The 27,758-nt window shown below is 42.6% G+C and overlaps 1 protein-coding gene and 1 non-coding gene across 2 annotated transcripts in view; one reads left to right on the forward strand and one right to left on the reverse strand.

The window, feature by feature from the left end:
* Positions 1-3,386: 3,386 nt before the first annotated feature.
* Positions 3,387-5,869, reverse strand: LOC106580414 (uncharacterized). The gene is made up of 3 exons (XR_014381830.1): positions 5,786-5,869; positions 5,442-5,595; positions 3,387-3,473 (listed from the first exon to the last, which is right to left on the reverse strand). It is a non-coding gene; the product is annotated as an uncharacterized LOC106580414 (transcript).
* Positions 5,870-17,465: 11,596 nt separating this feature from the next.
* The window catches only part of LOC106580415 (synaptic vesicle glycoprotein 2C), a 65,205-nt gene continuing 54,912 nt past the window's right edge, over positions 17,466-27,758 (forward strand). Inside the window, exon 1 of the mRNA XM_014161451.2 lies at positions 17,466-17,633. The gene's annotated coding sequence lies outside the window, so the exon portion shown is untranslated. The remainder of the gene's footprint in view (positions 17,634-27,758) is intronic.

Consider the following 27,758-nt stretch of genomic DNA (forward strand, 5'->3'; position numbering starts at 1 on the left):
TGCTGTGGAACACCTCTGCCCTGGAACCCACCTGAGGGAGGGAGAGCGAGTGAGTGGGCAGATGTTAAGAGTGATCGTAGAAGCCCATACATAGAGGAGATGAAGAAATTAGACAAACTGATCCACTGTAAATATAACAGGCCTATCCAATGTATCACATAGGGTGTGTTTGAGGAGTCAGTATTGTGTAGTGACAATTACACCCATATGAAATACTGTTAATGAGAAAATGTTAAGCCTTGAGAAAGAATAAATACAACGGCAGGAAATGTGACTATGTTTAATGATGGCAGAACCTGATCCGTAATAGTGAAAACTGTTGCATGCACTGTAACCAGGGTGTGAGATTCTCACCATCTCTGTCACTCTGGGACGATGGTACAGGGGGGTCAAAGTGGAGTAGGCTGAACCGAACAGAGGCGGCGAGCCAATGAGCCTGAGCCAGGATTGTGCTGGAGGGGCGGAGCATCTGTGGAGGGAAGACCAATAAGATCAGTCATATAATGTGTACACAGGTTTATGTCCTGAAGTCAGCTTAATGACTGGACAGGTCAAAGATGACGATCAAATCTTACCAACATAAATCACATTGTCAGTTGTAAAATGAGACAAATGACTGTATGACATTCCAGGTCCCCCCCTAAAACAACCTACAAAGTTCAATTATTACACAGATAAATGAAACAGCAACAAGAAACACTAATACTCTTTTACTTTAAGCTGAACCCTACAATCTCATATACATGCATACGCACGATGACCACACACAAACACGCATGCACACACAATCAGAAAAAGTCTTTGCCCATCAGTCAACACCAGACCAAGGTTACAACCTCCACAAAGAGCACCACTCACTCAGCACATTCAAAGATTTAGCATCATCACGCCATCCAATGAATGAATGAGCCAGAGGAAAGAAAAACGTCCCCCTCTCCACATAAATCTATACTGTCAAAGTGTCAATAGTAGCAGACTGCACTCTATTGGACAACTAGTGTCTGTTACTGTAGGTAGCATAGGCTAATAAACCATGTATGGGTTGATCAGCTCATATGGACTAGGAAAGGTAGTATTATACACTTCTTTTTTAAAGAATCTATTCTATGAATGAAAATGTCAGGAACAGAAGTTTCTTGACAGAGCCGTGTGTGTTACTAACCGTGCAGGTCATGCGTCCCTTTCCAGTGTGGAACATGCGGGGGCCCTCCATGTTGAGGACACACACCCCTCATAAAAGCCTTCTTCATGGACTCCTCATAACGCTCCCTCTGCCCACAAGCTCTGGATCTCAGCCTGGGCCGCATCCACCGCTGCCACATGCTACTCACCGGGAGAGAGGGAAGGAGAGAAGAGGGACGAGAAAGAGTGTGTGGGGAAGGAGGAGAGAGAGGGATTAATTAATGTATCATCGTTGTTAACCGTACTGTAATTAAAATTCAAAGGTAACATTGTGGAAAACATGAGGAGAGGCTAGATTGCTACTGAGGAATAAAGGTTAAAGGGAAGCATGTTTCAAATCACTAACTCTTAACTGACCACAGTCTCTCTGCAATGTCTATGCTCCATTTCCTCTCTTCTCTCACAGTAATAACCATCTCTCACCCTCACTCTGCTAGGCCTGTGTTCTGCTCTAGCTCCATTCTTTCTCTTCACGTCTATGGTACTGCCAATAACTCTAGCCTATTCAATTCCTCTCTTCCATTCCAATATCGCCCTCCCTCCCTTTCTACTTGGACTGCTTTACTACATGTCTATGGCTCAATCACTGCTCTAGCTCCTCTCTTTCACTGGGCTTTCAGCCTCCATCAATTACATGTTTAGTCAATCAAGCTCACTCACTGCGATTGATGAATAACTGCTGCACTAAAGCAATGTTATTAACCTCTCCACAAAACCTGGTTTACAGACAAACCTTCAAAAATGTGTATTTGCCATTTAAAAAGCTGTCAGGTCTGCAGAACTGTGCAGTATGGTGAGTGACAACTATTTCTATAAGACAATGTTTATTCAGTCTCTGTTGTCCAGTTAGTGAAACTAGCTTCTGTTCTGTGCTCATGTGAAACTCTGGGTAAATTGTCTTATTGTAGTACAGAACACCCAACAAAAACAATAAATTCACATTTCAGTGTTAGAATTACATATGATCACTTTTTCCATGGTTAGAACTGTATAGCCCTACTGTATGCAGCAACCTGTGTGTGTAGTGTGTGCAGCTCTTACCTCCGCCCTCTTGTCCTCGTAGTCAGCTGACAGGTGCACATAGACCTCCTCTGCCCGGGCGCGGCACACCTTCCACCTCCCCTGGACCAGGGCATGCCAGCCTGCCCACACCTTCCTCTTCAGCTGCAGACTGTAGTGCTGCTCTGCCAGCCGGGCACTATGGGCCTGGAGAGAAGGGAGGGGACACGGGGGAAAGCAGGATAGACCAGGGACAGGAGGAGAAATGTTTAGAAAGACTTAACTACGCAGGATTCAAACCCACAAATTAACAAGAAACAACTTTGATTTTCTACTTTTCAGATATTTAGTGAAAGATGTATTAAATACTGTAATTGTCACAGTTTAAGAAACAGACGCCTCAAGTCCTCAACTGGCAGCTTCATTAAATAGTACCCGCAAAACACCAGTCTCAACGTCAACAGTGAAGAGGCGACTCTGGGATGCTGGCCTTCTAGGCAGAGTTCCTCTGTCCAGTGTCTGTGTCCTTTTGCCCATCTTAATCTTTTCTTTTTATTGGCCAGTCTGAGATATGGCTTTTTCTTTGCAGCTGTGGCTAGAAGACCAGCATCCCGGAGTCACCTCTTCGCTGTTTACGGTGAGACTGGTGATTTGTGGGTACTATTTAATGAAGCTGCCAGTTGAGGACTTGTGTGGTGTCTGTTTCTCAAACTAGAACCTAATGTACTTGCTGATAATGGGCCTCTGTACGCCTATGTAGATATTCAATATATATATATAATTTTTTTTTTAATCTGCCGTTTCCAGCTACAATAGTCATTTACAACATCAACAATGTCTACACTGTATTTCTGATCAATTTTATGTTATTTTAATGGACCAAAAATGAACGCTAGTGTATACTGTAGCAGAAATGACAAATCAAGAATCAGATGAGGAATTCCTGATCAGTCAGGAAACATCTGATAAGGCCCAACGGGCCAATACAATACATTTGTAGAACACAGCCTCATAAGTCTATTCTCATAACTGAGAATATATTATGTTCATCTCCAAGCTAAAAATCTATCTCCAGACATTGAATAAATAGACAATAAAGAAGCAGGGCAGGCTAACCTAGAGGCTGTCGCTCCAGGTGTCTAGGATGTTCTCCATCTTGTTCATGTTCTCAGAGATAAATATCTCAGTCACCACGGTGACCAGGTGGTCTGGGCTGCTGTGTCTGCACCTCTCAAACAGCGTCTGCAGTCTGTCTGAGACCGCAGACGACCTACCGGCCATCTTTTCATTACCTGGATGTAAAGAGATTGGCTTTATTTTCTGCACACAAACCTGATAAAGACCCACAGTGATAAAAAATAATGTTTGATTAGAACTCTGGGAGCATCAAAATAGTATATTATAGTTTTATATATCCTAAAGCCTGTTCAGTCTCATGGTCTTTATAATGCGTTTTATTGAACTAAATAGTAAGCATATAGCTGTCTACTTTGGCTGTGTGTGATTACCCTCAGACGTGTGTTAGTGCGCCCTGAGCTCTACTATAACAAGGGAAGCCCTTTGCTGCTTACCCCAACCCCCTGCTAGAACATCTCCCAGCTTCAGAAACTGAGCCTGGGAGGCAGAGAGAGCCGGAGAGAGAAAGAAACAGAGCGAGACTAAGTGTGACCATAAGAATGCTAAGTAAGACTCTGGTTCCTCATCCAGGAATGCATTTATGTCAATATCTTAATTAAATCCAGAAGAAGGAAGAAAAAAAAGCACTCTAAAGATCAGTTTGGGCATGATGCCAGCATATCATTACAAATCAAGCGCACAAAATCCTGCCTGCTTTTTACATCCCAGGGCACTACTCCATGACAGTTTAAGCTCTACAACACAACTAAGAATGCCACGGTCTGGAGAAAAGACTGAGACCGGGTGTAAGCTTGGTTTAAGCTTGCTTGTGGTAGGTAACAGAGAATGAATGGTTCTTCTGATATTAAATAGAGTACCTCAGACAACTAAATCTTGTAATAAATAATGTGGAAATTGAGCAAGTTGAGATGACTAAACTGCTTGGAGTAACCCTAGATTGTAAACTGTCATAGTCAAAACATATTGATGCAGTTTGTAACTAAGATGGGGAGAAGTCTGTCTATAATAAAGCGATGCTCTGCCTTAACAACACTATCAACAAGGCAGGTCCTACAGTCCCTAGTTTTGTCGCACCTTGACAACCTTTCAGTCGTGTGGTCAGGTGCCACAAAAAAGGACTTAGGAAAATTGCAATTGGCTCAGAACAGGGCAGCACGGCAGGCCCTTGGATGTACACAGAGAGCTAATAATAATAATAATATGCATGTCAATCTCCTGGCTGAAAGTGGAGGAGAGATTGACTTCATCCCTACTTGTATTTATGAGAGGTATTGACATGTTGAATGCACCGAGCTGTCTGTCTAAACTACTGGTACACAGCTCGGACAACCATGCATACCCCACAAGACATGCCACCAGAGGTCTCTTCACAGTCCCCAAGTCCAGAACAGACTATGGGAGGCACACAGTACTACACAGAGCCATGACTACATGGAACTATATTCCACATCAAGTAACTGACGCAAGCAGTAAAATTAGATTTAAAAAACAGATTAAAAAAACACCTAATGGAACAGCGGGGACTGTGAAGCAACACAAACATTGGCACAGACACATGCATACACACACACATACGATAACATACGCACTATACATACACATGGATTTAGTACTGTAGATATGTGTTAGTGGTGGAGTAGGAGCCATGTATTGTAATGTTTTTAAAATAGTATAAACTGCCTTCATTTTGCTGGACCCCAGGAAGAGTAGCTGCTGCTTTGGCAACAGCTAATGGGGATCCATAATAAAAATGTTTAAATACAATACAATACACACCTGTCATTTATGGTCTGATATTGTCAGTTATATGATTAACGTGCCTTTCAGTCTGTGTTTTGGGACAGTATTGGCTATCTTCAAGCTGTTCATTTCTCCATGTCAAGTGTCTGGGTGCTTGTGAAATACACATGGAACATTTATCAGCTTGTTGGACTTGGTGCATTCGAGTCTATGTGGGTCTGGGGTAAAAAAATAACTACGACAGAGAGGATCATTTCTTGAAAGCCAAATCCTTTATGACGGTTGATCATTTGAAGGAAGCAATGTGGAGGGCCTCAAGCTGTGTGTCTGTCAGAATGGCTTAGTGTAACGAGTGTGTGTGGTTGAGCAGCAGCCCACTGTACCTGCTGAGTGTTAGGGCCTAGCGTCATTGTTTCCACGGGAACTCCGTTCATCTGCAGACAGTTGAGATGCGTTCAGAAGCTGCAGTTGAGCACTGGGCTGCGGCTCATACTTAGGACTGACTACTGCATGGTGGAGAAGTTCTTCATATTCATCCTGGCCATAATGAAAGAAGAGTAAGACACATTGAATCCTGAATAAAGTTCTGCATAGATACTGCATGTCTCCATTGCAACTTCAAATGATCACTCAAAACAGTCAACTGATGAGTTTTGTTTACATGAAGAATTGTATTTATCTTTTTGAAGACCTCTCCACAAATCTGTAAAAGGAAGTGCTTTGTTACCTGCAGCTCAGATGAGACCGAGCTGCCCCGATACCAGTCCCCTGGTAGAACTGGACTGCTCGAATCCCCTTCATCTGAGGAAAGATTAAAATACAAAGAATAGGTTATTTTACTAGGAACAGCACTTGGAATAGTCCCGTGCTGATGAAGTCAGATAGCATGATGACAAATACTAAATAGTTAATTAACATGTAAAAAAAAAAAAAAAAAACTAGATAACTATTATACTTTATTCAAAGATTTTTCCTATAAGTGGACAGGTCGAGCTTATAAGGTAGCTACGGCAGGGGGAGTCTCGCAAGGCCGTCCTACAAAATCTATTTTGGTGATTCGTCAGGTGATGGCACAAAGTTTAGGCTATATTTCCAGTGATTATTTCACCAAACAAATTTTCAAAGAGCAGATGATTGACTCGAAAAAAACAACAACGATAGATTGGATCAACTTGTAATGAGTGGCAGCAGACTGCTAAACTATGTTCAACTGATCGACATGATTTAGCTAGCTAACAAAAGTTAACGTTAGTAACCTAGCTAGCGCGAAAATACACACCGCAGCTTTAAAACAATTGTCTTGTATCATGTCATCATTTTCAGAAGTAGCTAGATAACGTTATTCAATTACTGCTTTTTAGAGTATCTCGAACTGGCTTCGTCTTGCGGTTTGTTTGTTTGTAATTTGTTGAATTTGACAGTTTCAAATCGCATACCTTGCGTTTCAAACTAGCTAACTTTAGAACAAGGCGCGATTAAATTGGTTACTGAGTCGAAGGGCCTTACTACAGTACTTTTGATTGGGCAGCGCGTTTCCATGGTAACAGTAGGCGGAAACAACACTGAACTCGACCAGAGGTAGAGGAGGAAGCCATATTACCCAAACCAAACCACTGCCCCAAACGGCCTGAGTGAACTATATTACTTTATCCACCATCTACGACTACATGTCATCTAAGATGATCCAAGTGGTCATGCTGTAATTTTAGCTATCTATAGTACTGCTACTGGTATAATTAGCTGACCAGATGTAATGTTAGTCTACTGTTATATTTAATTTCAGCAAGTAAACATCTTGCACTGTAACGTTAGCTAGTGTTGCAAGGTTAAATTGATTTGTCAATGCTCCTTTATCATTTGCCATTAAGCAGGGGAAAACACCTTGGGTGTGTGTGTACATTCTTGTTTGGTAGCGTATGACAGTTACTGGCAGCAGCACTACTTACTGCTGGTTTTGTAGCCCACAGCAGACCATTGTGACGGTTAATGCATTAATTAAAACAATCAATCAGTCCCACTTATCCGTCTGAAGTAGGTATAGGTCTTTGGTGAATACCACCATCCTGAGAACCTGCCTTTAGACATTATAGTGTTCGTGTCAGGTGGGCAACTGCTGACACATAGCTAGATTCATTACCCGTACAAGCGAAGACAGAACCGCCTTTGAGGTCATGAACCTCGTGCTTAATGGCATTAAACCCCATATGTGGCAGAGGCCTGGCAGACTGGAACGGAGGCGGGACAGACAGCAGAGACATATGGTCCCTCTTGGCCATGGCAGAAATGCCTGTGTTGCTCTTGGACTAGGACCTCCTTACCACCTGGATGTGCAGGGAATAGGCTGCAATGGCACTATCAGGCACGATGCTAGCAGCACTGATATGCGACTTGGCATTTCTTTGAATTAGATACATGAGGGAAAACACTGTAATGCCATATGTGTCTGTGTCAGTGTAATGCTCTCCACTGAGATTAAACTGACATCTTAAACTGGGCTATTCTGCCAAGGACGAACACTAGTGCCAAAAATCAGCTTAACAGCCGATCCCCTGGCATAGCATAGGCTACTCCAGTTGAGGAAGAAGTGTGGATATCAGGTCACTATAGCATATTGTTAAAGATATTTATTTTGTTACAAGAAAATAAGGCAATAAGACATGGTGAAGAATGCAATGAAACCACATAGATATGATTTCATCATTATGCATCTTGACAGTATGATAGCAACAACTGGGTTTTAACCTGTCTAGATGCACAGAGAGGATCATCCCTGTTGCACTGAGGGGAGTGCATCATGTTCTGATGAATGGCAGAACTGTGTAGCTTCACACAGATTACCTATTTCCATTCCACATATGCACCATATTTATACATTTTAAAGGGATATGTTTCTCACAATTTCTCTTTGAAGATGATATTGTCACCAGAGCTTGCTTTGGCAGCTTCCCTGCCCTTTATGATAGCATTAGTGAGCAACTGCTCATTTGTTATGCTTTGGTAAGATATCATAACAAAACAAGGCATGGGTACATGATACAATAATCCTTACAGTGTGTGTGTGTGTGTGTCTGTGTCTGTGTGTGTGTGTGTGTCTCTCTCTCTCTCTCTGTGTGTGTGTGTGTGTGTGTGTGTGTGTGTGTGTGTGTGTGTGTGTGTGTGTGTGTGTGTGTGTGTGTGTGTGTGTGGCAAGAGTGAACTAAGGAAAATAAAGTGTCACAACAAACACAATGTCAAAATGACAAGTGATATGAAGCCGTAAATGCCCCTCCACCCCATTCCTAATCCGAGACTGTATGGCCTGTCTCCAACAGACAATGTGGTTCAGGATTGGACTCTACAGCCACACTAAGACCATTCCCAATCCGAGACTGTATGGCCTGTCTCCAACAGACAATGTGGTTCAGGATTGGACTCTACAGCCACACTAAGACACACAAGTCATCATTGGATACGATGGTCTACCAGTAAGCAAGTGTGTGTGGTTCTGTGTGTGGGTCAAACAATATCCAAATATTGATCACTATTATTCACTGTTCCTGTGGTGCACATACATTTTTACACATGGAATGATTGATATCTTTTCCCTTCAACAAATCAATGGTAATTGCTGTGTTTGGATCTTAAAACTCTTTCATTCTTGTAGTGGAAAGAGGTTATAAACGACTGTTGATAGGGGTGAGATTAACAGTGTATTACTCCCCAACCCCCTCACTAGTTCCACTTTGTAAATACCACCTTAGTTTTAAAAAGAGTAAATGCAACTGGGCCTGTGTTGAAATGGGATGCAGCTCACATCCTTCTCTCCTAGCCTGTAAGAAGTTCAATCTGTTCCAGGACAATACTCACAATCTGTTTGACTTTCCACCCCCTGGCATTTTAGCTCAGGTATGTAAGACTATTCAGGACCTTGAAATGGTAGACAGGACAGAAATTAGAGAATAATGTTCTGGGCTAAAGCTGATTGAGTTGGAAAAAGCTAAAAAGTATTCTTCAAGTTTTTGTCAGTATATTGCTGATGTTTGATTGTTTAATTATGTATCTTGACAAAAAATACAGACCTTTGTTTATACAGTACCAGTCAAAAGTTTGGACACACCTACTCATTCAAGACTTTTTCTTTATTTTTACTATTTTCTACATTGTAGAATAATAGTGAAGATATCAAAACTATGAAATAATACATATGGAATCATGTAGTAACCAAAAAAGTGTTGAACAAATCAAAATATATTTTAGATTTTAGATTCCTCAAAGTAGTCACCCTTTGGCTTGATGACAGCTTTACACACTCTTGGCATTCTCTCAACCAGCTTGACCTGGAATGCTTTTCCAACATTCTTGAAGGAGTTCCCACATATGCTGAGCACTTGTTGGCTGATTTTCCTTCACTCACACTTGGTCCAACTCATCCCAAACCATCTCAATTGGGTTGAGGTCGGGTGATTGTGGAGGCCAGGTCATCTGAGGCAGCACTCCATCACTCTCCTTCTTGGTCAAATAGACCTTACACAGCCTGGAGGTGTGTTTTGGGCCCTTGTCCTGTTGAAAAACAAATGACAGTCTCACTAAGCTGCAGAATGCTGTGGTAACCATGCTGGTTAAGTATGCCTTGAATTCTAAATACATTTCCGACAGTGTCACCAGCAAAACACCCCCACACCATCACACCTCCTCCTCCATGCTTCATGGTGGGAACCACACATGCGGATATCATCTGTTCACCTACTCTGCGTCTCACAAAGACACGGCGGTTGGAAACAAAAATCTCACATTTGGACTCATCAGACCAAAGGACAGATTTCCACCGGTCTAATGTCCATTGATCTTGTTTCTTGGCGCAAGCAAGTCTCTTCTACTTATTGGTGTCCTTTAGTAGTGGTTTCATTGCACCAATTTGACCATGAAGGCCTGATTCACACAGTCTCCTCTGAACAGTTGATGTTGAGATTTGTCTGTTACTTGAACTCTGTGAAGCATTTATTTGGGCTGCAATTTCTGAGGCTGAAAACTCTAAATAACTTCTCCTTTGCAGCAGAGGTAACTCTGGGTCTTCCTTTCCTTTGGCACTCCTCATGAGAGCTAGTTTCACCATAGTGCTTGATGGTTTTTGCGACTGCACTTGAAGAAACTTTCAAAGTATTTGAAATTTTCTGGATTGACTGACCTTCAATCCTGCTTTTAGTCAGGGCAAGGTGACTGGAAACATGACCGAATACAAACAGTGAAGCTATTCCCTCCGCAAGGCAATCAAACAAGCTAAGCATCAGTACAGAGACAAAGTAGAGTCGTAATTCAACGGCTCAGACACGAGAGGTATGTGGCAGGGTCTACAGTCAATCACGGACTACAAAAGGAAAACCAGCCCCGTCGCGGATCACGATGCCTTGCTCCCAGACAGACTAAACAACTTTTTTCCTCACTTTGAGGACAATACAGTGCCACTGAAATAGCCCGCTACCAAAACCTGCGGGCTCTCCTTCAGTGTAGCCAACGTGAGTAAAACATTTAAACGTGTTAACCGTCGCAAGGCTGCAGGCCCAGACGGCATTCCCGGCCGCGTCCTCGGAGCATGCGCAGACCAGCTGGCTGGTGTGTTTACAGACATATTCAATCAATCCTTATCCCAGTCTGCTGTTCCCACATGCTTCAAGAGGGCCACCATTATTCCTGTTCCCAAGAAAGGTAACTGAGCTAAATGACTACCGCCCCGTAGCACTCACTTCCGTCATCATGAAGTGCTTTGAGAGACTAGTCAAGGATCATATAACCTCCACCCTACCTGTTACCCTAGACCCACTCCAATTTTCTTACCGACCCAATAGGTCCACAGATGATGCAATCACCATCACACTGTACACTGCCCTAACCCATCTGGACAAGAGGAATACCTATGTAAGAATGCTGTTCATCGATTACAGCTCAGCATTTAACACCATAGTACCCTCCAAACTTGTCATTAAGCTCGAGACCCTGGGTCTCGACCCCGCCCTACGCAACTGGGTCCTGGACTTCCTGACGGGCCGCCCCCAGGTGGTGAAGGTAGGAAACAACATCTCCACCCCGCTGATCCTCAACACTGGGTCCCCACAAGGGTGCGTTCTCAGCACTGTCCTGTACTCCCTGTTCACCCACGACTGAGTGGCCATGCATGCCTCCAACTCAATCATCAAGTTTGCAGATGACACTACAGTGGTAGGCTTGAATACCAACAACGACGAGACGCCCTACAGGGAGGAGGTGAGGGCCCTCGGAGTGTGGTGTCAGGAAAATAACCTCACACTCAATGTCAACAAAACAAAGGAGATGATCGTGGACTTCAGGAAACAGCAGAGGGAGCACCCCCCTATCTACATTGACGTGACAGTAGTGGAGAGGGTGGAGAGTTTTAAGTTCCTCGGCGTACACATCACAGACAAACTGAAATGGTCCACCCACACAGACAGCGTGGTGAAGAAGGCGCAGCAGCACCTTTTCAACCTCAGGAGGCTGAAGAAATTCGGCTTGTCACCAAAAACACTCACAAACTTTTACAGATGCACAATCAAGAGCATCCTGTCGGGCTGTATCACCGCCTGGTACGACAGCTGCTCCGCCCATAACCGGAAGGCTCTCCAGAGGGTAGTGAGGTCTGCACAACGCATCACCGGGTGCAAACTACCTGCCCTACAGGACACCTACACCACCCGATGTCACAGGAAGGCCAAAAAGATAATCAAGGACAACAACCACCCGAGCCACTGCCTGTTCACCCCGCTATCATCCAGAAGGCAAGGTCAGTACAGGTGCATCAAAGCGGGGACCGAGAGACTGAAAAACAGCTTCTATCTCAAGGCCATCAGACTGTTAAACAGCCATCACTAACATTGAGTGGCTGCTGCCAACATACTGACTCAACAACAGCCACTTTAATAATGGTAAAATTGATGTAATCAATTTATCACTAGCCACTTTATATATATATAATGTTTACATACCCTACATTACTCATCTCATATGTATATACTGTACCCTATACCATCTACTGCATCTTGCCTATGCCGTTCGGCCATCACTCATTTATATATTTTTATGTACATATTCGTATTCATTCCTTTACACTTGTGTGTATAAGGTAGTTGTTGTGAAATTGTTAGGTTAAATTACTTGTTAGATATTACTGCATGGTCGGAACTAGAAGCACAAGCATTTCGCTACACTTGCATTAACACCTGCTAACCATGTGTATGTGACAAATACATTTGATTTGATTTTGATTTGATTTGATTTAATGATGGACTGTCGATTTCTCTTTGATTATTTGAGCTGTTCTTGCCATAATATGGACTTGGTCTTTTACCAAATAGGGTTATCTTCTGTATACCACCTCTACCTTGTCACAACACAACTGATTGGCTCAAACGCATTAAGAAGGAAAGAAATTCTACAAAATAACTTTTAACAAGGCACAGCTATTCATTGAAATGTATTCCTGGTGACTACCTCATGAAGCTGGTTGAGAGAATGACAAGAGTGTGCAAAGCTGTCATCAAAGCAACGGGTGTTTACTTTGAAGAATCTCAAATGTAATATCTTTTTTGATTTGTTTAACACTTTTTTGGTTACTACATGATTCCATATGTGTTATTTAATAGTTTTGATGTTGTCACTGTTATTCTATAATGTAGAAAATAGTACAAATAAAGAAAAACCTTGGAATGAGTAGGTGTGTCCAAACTTTTGACTGCTACTGTTCATTAGACAGATATCAAGAATCCCTGCCTGGGGTGGAATGAGCTGGAACTGAGTGCCATAGAGAAGAGTCATCCATGGCCTTTGCTCTCAAAGGAGTGATGAGCCTAAGGAAGTAAGTTTGTTTAATACATTACGCTACCTGATGCGTGTGTAGGTATTCCAGCAACATACCACCCTGCATACCACTGCTAGCTTACTTCTGAAGCTAAGCAGGGTTGGTCCTGGTCAGTCCCTGGATGGGAGACAAGATGCTGCTGGAAGTGGTGTTGGAGGGCCAGTAGGAGGCACTCTTTCCTCTGGTCTAAAAAATACCCCAATGCCCCAGGGCAGTGACTGCCCTGTGTAGGGTGCTGTCTTTTGGATGGGATGTTAAACAGGTGTCGTGACTCTCTGAGGTCATTAAAGATCCCATGGCACTTATCATAAGAGTAGGGGTGTTAACCCTGGTGTCCTGGCTGAATTCCCAATCTGGCCCTCATACCATCATGGTCACCTAATAATCCCCAGTTTACAATTGGCTCATTACTATTCCCAGGTTGTTGCTGTAAATGAGAATGTGTTCTCAGTCAACTTACCTGGTAAAATAATGGATACCTGTACAATGTACAGTATTTACCTCCTATAATTAATTTGGTTATAGTACTGTAACATAACTTTCTACGCTGCTGCCTACAATTGATTTCAATTAGATATGTCTGCAGAGAGCCACAACAACAATGTGCTGTCATCAATCATGATGATGTTAACCCATTTGCTGCTCATATCTAACAGTGGGGACCTCTTATACAGGACAATGGGGATAATAGTCAGTGAAGCACTTTTCTTAGCTGCCTGCTGTTTTCAGATTACTTTTGATTGCATGTTGATGATATTGGACATCCCCCTCAGGCTACAGTCATTTATCACATCACCACGACAATAACACCAGTGTCCTTTTGCTTTTATGATGCTCTTTTCCAAAACAATCACTGGCTACTTGGTATTGTGTCTGTAAATATGGCCATGCTGTCTCCATTTATATAATGTAAGTATACTCCATGGCAACTGTGTAAGAGAGGGCTAAATGTCTGCTGACCAATAAGAGAGAAGAAGAGAGGAAACGAGAGAGTGGGAAGGTGGGAGCTAAGTCAGTTACCTCTCCCACTAGGCAAAAACAATTATCATCAATGTCTGAATCGCTGTCTGGACAAAGTTAACACACTTTATGGCTAGACTGCAGCACTAGTCTACCCAAGCTATAACTATTAATGGCTGCTAATGTGCATCTCTGTGTATCTATGGGGTATAGGCATGTTTGGTGTAAGTAGGATTCTTTGAAATGTGAATGAATATGTGATATGATAGTGTGTTTGTGTGTGTGTGGCCATATGCATCAGAGTTTGTGTGTCTGTGGCCATGTGCATCAGAGTTTGTGTGTCTGTGGCCATGTGCATCAGAGTTTGTGTGTCTGTGGCCATGTGCATCAGAGTTTGTGTGTCTGTGGCCATGTGCATCAGAGTTTGTGTGTCTGTGGCCATGTGCGTCAGAGTTTGTGTGTCTGTGGCCATGTGTGTCAGAGTTTGTGTGTGTGTGTGTGTGTGTGTGTGTGTGTGTGTGTGTGTGTGTGTGTGTGTGTGTGTGTGTCTGTCTGTCTGTCTGTGTGTGTGTGTGTGTGTGTGTGTGTGTGTGTGTGTGTGTGTGTGTGTGTGTGTGTGTGTGTGTGTGTGTGTGTGTGTGTGTGTGTTTGTGTGTGTGTGAGAGAGAGAGGGCCATTCTGCTCTCCCATACATTAAGCTAAGTGCTCCTTGGCTCTCCAGAAGTAGTAAATGGAGTCTTAGGCCTGAGGAGATTTTGTCTTCCAGCTCTGAATGAAAAGCAGAGAGTGTCCCCAGCCTCAGATCACCGCTCCTGTGAATCATCAAAATCAGAGAACAAAGACAGATGCCTCTCTTTTGTAAGTGTGTGTGTGAGTGAGTGTGTCCATGCCAGTATGTATGCATGTGAGCATGTCTATGTATATAAATGCATGTCTTCGTATGGGATATTTACTGTGATGGTATTTAATTCACACTACGTACGGTATATCGCCTGTGTCAGCACTCTTTCCATTTCTTGACATTCAAACAGAATCCCCCCCAAAAATATATCAACATAATACCACCAATTCCTAACAGAATCATTACTCCAGTGCTACCCTCTACATCTCTGAATTTAGCTCAAACTGCTGGAATCCATTTTAAATGCAATCCTTTGACAATCATATCTTACTATGACTTAAATCTCATATACAGCAAGAGGTAACCCCCACAGAGGAACATTAAATGGGATGTTTTGTGCAGATAATAATCATCTCTCTGCAGTGGATCTTGTTCCTCTGTGGTACTGCTGCGATGGATTTTGGTCTTTAATGATGTGAGTACTGTAGGGCTGAGTGTGCTGCCGCTTGCATCAGTCCCTCACTTTATTCTCTGACTGTCTCTCTCCACAGCTCTTGGGTTTGAGAAGCGCTAGGATTTGACATAACAAGCACAGCGCTCACTGTCTCTCACTTCATCAGAAGAACCTACTTATCTTTGAGAGAGCCTGTGTTCGGTTATGTAATTATACAGCATTATTATACATACAGTCTTTGTGTGATATTCTGTAACAGGTAAGAATTATAATCTGTGTCATACTGTATTATTTGCATAGAAATAACTAAATAATAAACTCTCAGATACTTTTGAAGTCTCTTTTTCTTTTCATGACTGATTGCAGTTACTTTCGTCAGCTATATTACTCATATTCAATGCTGAACAGGGAAACAGTGATCACTATGTCCTCAGTGTTATTGCTCAGAGAAGCAGGTGCACTGACCTGGGCATGGTGATAGATCAGGTTGATACTTTGAAACACTTTGACTAAATGAATAGCATTCATGGAGTTCATGTTGCAATAGCCAATGTTCTGCCAAGATGGGTGCCATTCATTATAGATTGAGAAGCATTAGACACGCATGGCATCTTGTTAATTGATTGTCAGTCAGTATTCTTCTGGTGACTCTAACACCAGCCTTGGGTCATGGACTGCCCTGTATTGCTCTGTGCAGGTTCACACCTATGTTTTCAGAAAGGGAAGAACTCATATTAATATCCCAATTGAAATTCTGTTTTAACGTTTAGTGAGAGCTGATCCTGTGCTTTTCACTAAAGGCCAACACATAATTCCAATTCTCCATTATGCCAATGTTAATGTTCTTTTCACTGTTTTTCTTAGATTATACTTGAGAAATAGCCTGATCTATGGTTAAGAATGGAGTTACAACAAGAATGAACCAGACAGAAAGCTTCACTGAGAGACAAAATAAAATAGATGTAACCTACTAAGGTAAGGCCGAATTAAGTAGGAAAGCATGCCTATTTATATTTACTTGGGTCATCTTGATGAATTCATGCTTGTAACTAATCAAGCATAAAACAAACAGTGGAACTTGTAATGTTTTTAGTGGTTGTTCAGATGAGGACTGACTCATGACTCAGCCATTTAGCTTATTGAGAGAAAATTGTGGTGTGGCCCACATATCACATTGGACTAATTCACAGAATTTTCTGAAGAACTTTAAGGTCATCAATAATTCATGTATCCAGTGTCTGTCCTATCCACCAACGCGCTGTAGTAGTGGTGTTTTTAAGGCGCAAATTCAGCACTGAAATAATTTATGGAGTCAGGACCATGGACAGCGGTCATTGGCGGAAAATGTCTTTCAGGACCGTGGATAGCGTCGTATGAAAAAGCTGATGTCGCCTAGTTGGCCTTCTGTGGTTACAAACTACACTGAACAAAAATATAAACGCAACATGCAAAAAATGTCAAAGATTTTACTGAGTTAGAGTTTATAGAAGGAAATCAGTCAATTTCAATAAATTCATTATCCCCCCGTTCAGCATATTGCACCTAACGCACTGCGCTTTTAGCAGGATAAACTACTATCAACATTATACCAGCCTTGTATGTTTTCAAATATTTAAGATACAGAATTAATCATTTTAATCAAGTGAACTTGAAAACTTTGTTATAAGGTGAATTTGTAAATGTGTTTTCTTTAGCCTACACACTACGCTGTTTGAGTCTGTGGCGGGAATTATAATTTGGCACAATGGTTTGCAACAGGTCGAGCTGTTGTCGCATCAAATGGAATTCGAAATGATGCCGGCGAGAACAAAGCTGACTCCATTACAATAACGAGCCACAATGATACACTGCCACATTAACATAAGGCTATACAGCACAAACTTTTCAGCAAATACAATCCGGTTTACAGCATAATTAATTTGCCTTTCAAATGGATGCCATTCATCTTCAGCATGTCATCTGAATTTCTTTGTTGTTGCTTTGCCCCAAAAACATGCAAAAACGATCAATTTCCATTGCTCAATATGAAACTTTAACAATGTATTTGAAGAATAACATGAGCTCTTAAATCTGTAGAAAATATGTTCGTTAAAAAGCCTCGGTCTGGAAATCAAAACCTCTCATCACATCACTACGGTACTGCACGTCGCAGTGTTTCACGTCATTCTCCCTCTAACGAGATTGTTCCATTAGATGGAATTGCCTGCATCACTCAATGAAATACAATTTTTGATTTTACTTTCTCTCCTAGCTATCCCCTGCCCCTTCTGCCCCCCCCCCCCTCTCTCTCACTCCTTTTTCCTGAAGTAGCCTACTGCAGAGAGAGAACTGCATCGAAAAAACACACCGGAAGACATTAACTACCTCAGTTATACAGTGTGATAGCAGCAAATTCAGATTCGTAAGACACAAGCAACTCGCCTGGTGCAATGGCTAACAATCAGTGCCATCCACTTTTCCTCTCTCAAACAAAGGTAAGCGCTTTGATTTCTCGAGGGAACGTTGTGGGGAAGCAGAGGTTGTTCTTATTCAAGTAGGCTAGCCTACAGTGTTTCGTTTACATTGTTTCATATAGCCTTTCGCGGAATAGAGCAGAATGTCCATTATAGGCTAAGTGTAAAGTAAAATAGCAAAATACACTTTTTGATATTGTCATATGCAAAGTTCGGTTACGTAGGCCTAATTCTTGTATGACAGACTGCAGTGCACCTGTGAGGAGGATGTTGGCAGGGATACCCACTTTATTAATAATACAATGCTACTTACTGCTCAGTCTCATTCATAGCTTACGTCTGAAGTTTACCAGATTTTTTCAGTGGAATTGCCTTTGAAACTGTACTGACAAAAATGATGCGCTTGGTGTCCATGCTTGACTTTTCATTATAGTCCGTGTAAGAAATGTGCTTCAAACCATCCAGATACACTACTTGGAGTATTTGGGATACTAAGCTATAATGTATGCTAACATAAAAGAAAACACTTTGGTTTTAGTCCTGTTACATCAAGGCTAACCCTTTAGACATACCCACCAAGTAAAGTCATGATGTCCATGATATTTGTTCTTTATTCAAATAAAATTGAAGACGATAGTTGCTACTGTCTCAAATCTCTGCAAGTCTGAAACAAGCTCTCGTCTGCGGTGAATGAGTATCAGGCGGCCAGTCACCCCGGGCGCTTAAAGCACTCTCCATTACCGCCAAAAAGAGCGCAAGGCTGCGGGTACAGTAGCGAGCTGGGTACTGAGTCAACGGTTGATAGGCTACCAAAGAGCACGTCCAGTGAAGCGGAAATTTGCATCAAAGTGCTCTGTAGGAGAATTATAAGCTTGCTTGGTAACATTTAAGATGTCTTCAAAACGGCTTGACATATTTTCATGTGAGGTGTTGTCTAGCTGGACAGTTGGTGGGAAATATGAGACTATTTTTCTTTATCCTCACTTGACCTTTAATGGTGTTGACAGCAAAAATGAAGTCATGTGTAGGCCATGGCTTTCAGATGAAGGAAAAAGCTAATGGAAGAGGAAAGGGCTTCTTTTTTCACATCAGATCACCAATCAATCCTGTACCTTTTATGCTTGACACACCCCACTGGGCACAGACTCAATTCAAAGCATATTCCACATTGGTTAAACCTCATTTAATTGAAATGATGTGGAAACAACATTCATTCAACCAGTGTGTGCAAGGTGGGCCAAATCTAAACCCAAACCATTTTCTCCCAGGTGGACCATATACTATAGGGGTACATACTGTACACCCTTCCAGGGGTACTAGGACCACTAGGGGTACTTGGCCTATCTACAAGGGGTTCTTGAGAAGACTCATGAGACCATAGGCCTACTGGTGAAATGCACATGAGGGGGTACTTCAGGGGTACTCCGGGTAGAGCACAATTTAATTGGTGGTACAGTAACTAAAAAAGGTTAGGAACCAACCACTAAGGCAAAGCCACCTGACTCAACGCTACATCCTTGAGAGATAGTTCATTGACACTGGCTTAATGACAATTCAGTAAAAGTGGAGGCTCCAAATAGACCCAGTGCGTCAGCCTTGTAAGTCACTTCTAAGCACTAAGCAAATGGAAATGTACAGATAAATCATTTGCATATATCTGGAATGAGTCAACCCGGTAATTACTTGGCATTGTAAAATAATGTTATTCAGCCACGTCCTCTGATCTCGCTTGCCCACCTTCAATTAACATTTGAACCACAGAATTGAATCCTTGTTTTTCATATTACTAGAATACTTCTCTTACTCAAGATACCCACAGTATTGTTCTTTATCAGAGAAAGGTTTTTCCTGCACAAATTCTCACATCTCTTCACACATGCATGCATGCTTTCCTCCATTTTCACAATTTTCTCTCATGTTGTATTTTGGGTTTGCCTCTTTCCAAACGGCTGTCAACCTGGTGAAGCACAGCCATAGACTATAATGTAAAAGCTGCATCCAGCAGCAAGTGGTGTGCTCTCCAGCTTCTCTGTTAGGGCTCTCTGTGTTTCCTAGCTCAGTGGTAAGGGGCTGGCATGACAGGGTGACCATATGGACCAAACAGGAACCAGTGTGTGTTCTCTGGGAGCCAAGGCACATACACTGTTAGGATCATCCCTCCCTTCCTGACTCAAATGTAACTCTGCTAAGTATTATGCGACATAGTTATTATAGTAAACGGGAACTAGGTGATATTCTAATACGAATCCCAGAGATCGGTTGCAGTTATCTGATATATCATTGGCCATTATACCCTGCATCTGTGAAATCAGCTGGATCTGCTGTTCAGTGAATGCAATATATTTCAGCCTTGAGTTTTATTGTAGGACACACTGCAGTGTGGGGAGTTGAGTGCATATACAAGTGCCATTCATTTTGACCAGCACTGTCACGTGATATCACAACACTATTAGTTCCATTCAAATTAAATCAACGTTTATTGGTCGCATAAACAGGTTTGCAGATGTTATAGCAGGTGCATCGAAATACTTATATTTCTAGTACTAACAGTGCAGTAATATTTATCAATACACACATAATTCCAAAATATAAAACAGATCAGAAGGAGCAATATCAGAATGAACAATGTCCAAGTCCGGAATATATATCTATATATCTATATATAAATTGTGTGTATAGAAAGCATGGACAGTCTATGAATAGAAAAAAGGTGTGTACAGCAGTAGTAATACAGGATGAGCCATGACTAGAATACAGTATATACATATCAAGTGGGTAAAACAGTGTGTAAACATTGTTAAAGTGACCAGTGTTCAATGTCTCTATATACACGGGGCAGCAGTCTTTAAGCTGCAGGGCAGAGTACCGGGTGGTAGCCGGCAAGTGACAGTGTCTAAGGTGCCAGGCAGAGTAACTGGCAAGCCATGGAGAGCCATGTGGTTGTGGGCGGTGCAGTTGCTGTACCAGATGGTGATGCAGCCCGACAGAATGCTCTCGAAGGTTTATCTGTAGAAGTTCAGGAGGGTCTTAGGTGTCACGCCGAATTTCTTCAGCCACCTGAGGTTGAAGAGGTGCTGTTGCTCTTCTTCACTACGGTGTGGGTGTGGTGGGACCATTTCAGGTCCTCGGTGATCCTCTCCACTGTGGCCCTGTCGATGTGAATGGGGGCGTGCTCTCTCTGCTGTCTCCTGTAGTCCACGATCAGCTCCTTCATTTTGTTGATGTTGAGGGAGAGGTTATTTCCGCGGCACCACTCCGCCAGGGCCCTCTCCTCCTCCCTGTAGGCTGTCTCAGCATTGTTGTTGATCAGGCCTACCACTGTTGTGTATCCACTAAGTCATAAGGGACAGAGAGTACAGGAAGGGGCTGAGCACACACTGCTGGGGTGACCCCTGTGTTGAGGATCAGCGTAGCAATGGGGATGTTGGCCCGCCTCACCACCTGGGGGCGACCCGTGAGGAAGTCTTGGACCCAGTTGAACAGGGAGGGGCTCAGACCCAGGGCCACTGCAGTGGTGAGGGAACTGTTGTATTATTATTGGCATGGGGGGAATTCCTATGTCTTATCTACACTAAGCAGGAGATTGATTGAAGTCAACATTAATATGAATAATTCCAGTTATTATAGGTTAAAAAGGGATTGCCAACCTGAAACAGCAGTACGAAGTAACCATAAAAGTTGACTTTAAGCCATTCGCCATTATCAAAATATCCCTGTGAAGGTTGACTGCACTACAGAGCACTATTGAAGCAGGTTTCTTTCAGGGGTAATCTGTGTACCTACATGGCTAGTGGGCCTTAGCTCTCCTCCATTCCACTCTCACTTTCTATATTCTCCTTCAATCTCTCTCACTCATCATGTCTTCTCCCCCTTCAACCCTCTCTTTCTTTCTTGTCTACCCCTCTCCTCTTTCCAGTTACCCTTCTCATCTCTCCTTCCTTCTCTCCCCTCCATATCTCTCCACTCCTCCTGTCTCCATTCCTCTCCCTTTTCCTGTCCCTCTTTACACATCCCTCTCTTTTTTCTGTATTCCACCATCTCTCTCTCTCCATGTAATGGCATCAGGATCTCCTAAATTAATACCTCCCAGGCCCTTTCTTGCAGATGAGGTCATGCGGTCTCCATTTTGATGGGATTACGTGCGGGTCGGTCCATTTAGAGATTGGACCTGCTCTGTCTGATGCAACAAACCAACTACCAAACCGTCCACCCACGCTTGTCTTTCAAAGGGGAGGACACTCACAAGTCAAACATGACTAAGACTGAATACATTAAAATACAGATTGCATCCCTGACGTTGGTTGAATGTGAAAGTATGTGACAGGATATTGAATAAAAAACGCAGTGTGGATAAGTCTAATAAGGAGCATAAGTTGCTAGTATTTCCATCATAGGATGTTTGCACTTGCATTCACATTCAACCACATAATTAAAAATAGTCCAAATGCAAGTGGAGTGCATACAGGGAGGGCAAGGACGCTGGCAGCTAGCTTGTTTTTCATTACTGCTTTGCTTTGTGTGAGTATGTTTGGTCCAGTCTGTCATTCAGACTGCACAAAGCAGGCAGTATTGATGATCTATTATGATCTTATGAAAACATATGAGGTGTTTACTGCCCTCAGTAGGTGTTGGTCAGGAAACCAGTAAACTCCTCTTGCTACAAGGTAGCTTTTGTTTTTCATTCTAACCACCAGATGTACGGTGCACTCGGAAAGTATTCAGAACCCTTGACTTTTTCCACATTTTGTTACATTACAGCCTTATTCTAAAATTAATTAAATTCATGATTTTCCTCATCAATCTACACACAATACCCCATAATGACAAAGCGAGAAAAAAACAACAACAACAGAAATATCTTATTTACATAACTATTCAGACCCTTTGCTATGAGACTCAATTGATTGGACATGATTTGGAAAGGCACACACCTGTCTATATATACCAAGCCATGAGGTTGAAGGAATTGTCCGTAGAGCTCCGAGACAGGTTTGTGTCGAGGCACATGTCTGGGGAAGGGTACCAAAACATTTCTGCAGCATTGAAAGTCCCCAAGAACACAGTGGCCTCCATCATTCTTAAATGGCAGAAGTTTGGAACCACCAAGACTCTTCCTACAGCTGGCCGGGGGAGCAATCTGGGGAGAAGGGCCTTGGTCAGGGAGGTGACCAAGAACCCAATTGTCACTCTGACAGAGCTCTAGAGTTCCTCTGTGGAGATGGGAGAACCTTCCAGAAAGACAACCATCTCTGCAGCACTCCACCAATCAGGCCTTTATGGTAGAGTGGCCACATGACAGCCCACTTGGAGTTTGCCAAAAGGCACCTAAAAAGTCAGACTATGAGAAACAAGATTCTCTGGTCTGATGAAACTAAGATTGAACTCTTTGGCCTGAATGCCAAACATCACATCTGGAGGAAACCTGGCACTATCTCTACTGTGAAGGATGGTGGTGGCAGCATCATGCTATGGGGATGTTTTTCAGCGGCAGGGACTAGTCAGGATCGAGGCAAAGATGAACGAAGAAAAGTACAGAGAGATCCTTGATGAAAACCTTCTCCAGAGCACTCATGACCTCAGACTGGGGCAAAGGTTCACCTTCCAACAGGACAACAACCCTAAGCACACAGCCAAGACATCAGAGGAGTGGCTTCGGGACCAGTCTCTGAATGTCCTTGAGTGGCCCAGCCAGAGCCCGGACTATTCTGGTTAGAGCCAGTTTGCGCTGTTCTGTGAAGGGAGTAGTACACAGTGTTGCACGAGATCTTTAGTTTCTTGGCAATTTCTTGCATGGAAGAGCTCATCATTTCTTAGAACAAGAATAGACTGACGAGTTTCAGAAGAAAGTTATTTGTTTCTGGCCATTTTGAGCCTGTAATCGAGCACACAAATGCTGATGCTCCAGATACTCAACTAGTCTAAAGAAGGCCAGTTTTATTGCTTCTTTAATCAGGACAACAGTTTTCAGCTGTGTTAACATAATTGCAAAAGGGTTTTCTAATGATCAATTAGCCTTTTAAAATGATAAACTTGGATTAGCTAACACAATGTGCCTTTGGAACACAGGAGTGATGGTTGCTGATAATGGGCCTCTATACGCCTATGTAGGTATTTCATTAAAAATCAGCCGTTTCCAGCTACAATAGTCATTTACAACATTAACAATGTATTTCTGATCAATTTGATGTTATTTTAAATGGACAAAAAATTGGCTTTTCTTTCAAAAACAAGAACATTTCTAAGTGACCCCAAACTTTTTAATGGTAGTGTATTTACCTTTAGTCCAAAAGGTAGACTCATTATGCATGAGATCAGATCCAGCAAATTGTCCTCAAATCAAATCAAATTTTATTGGTCACATACACACGGTTAGCAGATGTTATTGGTCACATACACATGGTTAGCAGATGTTATTGGTCACATACACATGGTTAGCAGATGTTATTGGTCACATACACATGGTTAGCAGATGTTATTGGTCACATACACATGGTTAGCAGATGTTATTGGTCACATACACATGGTTAGCAGATGTTATTGGTCACATACACATGGTTAGCAGATGTTATTGGTCACATACACGTGTTTAGCAGATGTTATTGGTTACATACACATGGTTAGCAGATGTTATTGGTCACATACACATGGTTAGCAGATGTTATTGGTCACATACACATGGTTAGCAGATGTTATTGGTCACATACACATGGTTAGCAGATGTTATTGGTCACATACACATGGTTAGCAGATGTTATTGGTCACATACACGTGTTTAGCAGATGTTATTGGTTACATACACATGGTTAGCAGATGTTATTGGTCACATACACATGGTTAGCAGATGTTATTGGTCACATACACATGGTTAGCAGATGTTATTGGTCACATACACATGGTTAGCAGATGTTATTGGTCACATACACATGGTTAGCAGATGTTATTGGTCACATACACATGGTTAGCAGATGTTATTGTGAGTGTAGTGAAATGCTTATGCTTCTAGATCTGACAGTGCAGCAGTATCTAACAGGTAATATCTAACAATTCCACAACAAAACCTAATACACACAGTCTAGTAAAGGAATGGGATGAGAATATATAAGTATAAAGTATATGGATGAGCAGTGACAGAGCGACTAAGATGCAATATATAGTAAGGAATAGATAGTGAAGGATACAGTATAGAGTATATACATATGAGATGAGTAATGCGAGATGTGTAAACATTCTAAAAGTGGCATTATTAAAGTGACTAGTGTTCCATTTAATAAAGTGGCCAATGATATCAAATCTGTAGGTAGGCAGCCACCTCTCTGTGCTAGTGGTGGCTGATTAACAATCTGATGGCCTTGAGATTGAAAAATAACTTCTGTCTCTCGGTCCCAGCTTTGATGCACCTGTACTGACCTCGCCTTCTGGATGATAGCGGGGTGAACAGGCAGTGGCTCGTGTGGTTGTTGTCCTTGATGATCTTTTTGGCCTTCCTGTGACATCGGGTGGTGTAGGTGTCCTGGAGGGCAGGTAGTTTGCCCCCGGTGATGCGTTGTGCAGACCTCACTACCCTCTGGAGAGCCCTGCGGTTGTGGGCGGAGCAGTTGCCGTACCAGGCGGTGATATAGCCTGACAGGATGCTCTCAATTGTGCATCTGTAAAAGTTAGTGAGGGTTTTCGGTGACATGCCACATTTTTTCAGCTTCCTGAGGTTGAAAAGGCGCTGTTGCGCCTTCTTCACTACACTGTCTGTGTGGGTGGACCATTTCAGTTTGTCGGTGATGTGTACACCCAGGAACTTAACTTTCCACCTTCTCCACTACTGTCCCGTCGATGTGGATAGGGGGGTGCTCCCTCTGCTGTTTCCTGAAGTCCACGATCATCTCTTTTGTTTTGCTGACACCACACACCGAGGGCCCTCACCTCCTCCCTGTAGGCTGTCTCGTCGTTGTTGGTAATCAAGCCTATCACTGTAGTGTCGTCTGCAAACTTGATGATTGAATTGGAGGTGTGCATGGCCACGCAGTCGTGGGTGAACAGGGAGTACAGGAGGGGGCTGAGAACGCACCCTTGTGGGGCCCAGTGTTGAGGATCAGCGGAGTGGAGATGTTGTTTCCTACCTTCACCACCTGGGGGCGGCCCGTCAGGATGTCCAGGACCCAGTTGCACAGGGTGGGGTCAAGACCCAGGGTCTCAAGCTTAATGATGAGATTGGAGGGTACTATGGTGTTGAATACGGAGCTGTAGTCAATTAACAGCATTCTTACAGAAAAAAGTTCTCTGTTTCCTTCTTCTCAAACTCTCATTTAAATCTCTATTATAGTGTCATCTTTAACCGGTAACAAAATGCAGGTTGACGTTTATTGTCATGAGTCTTGTCTTGGAGGCAAAACTGAGTGATTTCCCTTTAGATAGTTACAAAGTTATAATTGGCTATATTGAAAAAGTTTTAGAAAATACAGATGTGCTTTTTGGTCTTAGTTTTAGGTGAGGGTTAGGCATTAGTGTTAGCAATGTGGTTAAGGTTAGGTTTAAAATGTGATGCCTTTGTGGCTGTGCCAGATAGTTACTACTCTGCAGACCTACCTCCAGAACAAGATTCAGGACGAAAAATGCTAACCTGCTAACACCATAAACACTTTTCTCAGTTTGTGAAAACTTTTTATTAGTGTCAGTAGCCCGGCAAAATGCTCTGAAATAATGTCTTGAATCTGGTCATTTGTCTGCGGATTAGTTGGAAAGTTGCAGCCACGTAATAGTTGACCTAGAGTTTTTTTCCCCAGTCTAAAGAGGCTGAAGGAAAGCAGAGGCACCATCCATCACCCAGACAGAGGCTACCGCCAGACCAGGGCCTATTTCAAGCCATCCTCAGACAGTTCACACTAATGGTAGCTGCACGTCTTGTGTTAACCCTCTGTATGCCAGTCCACTCAAATCAAAATCGTATTGGTCACGTACACATATTAAGCAGCTGTTATTGTGGGAGCAGCAACATGCTTGTGTTCCTAGCTCCAACAGTGCAGTGGTATCTAACAATTCACAACAATACACACAAATCTAAAAGTAAAAGAATGGAATTAAGAAATATCTAAATATTTAGGAGTGTTATGGTAAATAGCAGTGTGACTGCCCCTGTTGGTCTGGTGGTCGGTGCTGTCTCAGTCTCCTCAGTGGTGGTCAGGTGAGGTGGCGTGTGAGGGCCTTGGTATGCACACAGGTCTTCACTGATCCTCATCACCACTGACAGGGTGGCTTGGGCTACGCTCCACAGACTCTCTGACAGACAGACACTGGACACACACCCACAACCCACTGTGTGTGTGTGTGTGTGTGTGTGTGTGTGTGTGTGTGTGTGTGTGTGTGTGTGTGTGTGTGTGTGTGTGTGTGTGTGTGTGTGTGTGTGTGTGTGTGTGTGTGTGTGTGTGTGTGTGTGTGTGTGTGTGTGTGCGTGTGTGTACGTGCGTGCTTTGTATTTAGAGGTGTGTGATCACCCAACTCATGACCTGCATGAAACACTAGGAAGCGTCAATGTCTTGAGAGTCTGTCAGGAGTCTTGACAAGCCACTGGCAGGGCCTGACTTTGAGTTCACATAACAGAATCAAAGTTGTAAAATACAAAGTGCAGAATGGGATCCAATAGGAGAGTAGTACAGTATGACAGACGGGTTGAGACAGACAGGTTTTCATATTAAATCCCAGAAGATGGTTATTTAACAACACCTAACCTGAGTGTCCTCTGTAATACAGCTCTGCGATGTTCATCTAAATAAGGTTCTCTGTAAAAAAAGAACTGTCCAATAACAAGAATGACAAAGCAGTAACACAGGACCCTGCTATTAGAGACAATGATAAATAACACAGGACCCTGCTACTAGAGACAATGATAAATAACACAGGACCCTGCTATTAGAGACAATGATAAATAACACAGGACCCTGCTATTAGAGACAATGATAAATAACACAGGACCCTGCTATTAGAGACAATGATAAATAACACAGGACCCTGCTACTAGACACAATGATAAATAACACAGGACCCTGCTACTAGACACAATGATAAATAACACAGGACCCTGCTATTAGACACAATGATAAATAACACAGGACCCTGCTATTAGAGACAATGATAAATAACACAGGACCCTGCTATTAG

This window comes from Salmo salar, chromosome 20 (genome assembly GCF_965601325.2).
Source record: "Salmo salar chromosome 20, fSalSal1, whole genome shotgun sequence".
Classification (NCBI taxonomy): Eukaryota; Metazoa; Chordata; class Actinopteri; order Salmoniformes; family Salmonidae; genus Salmo; species Salmo salar.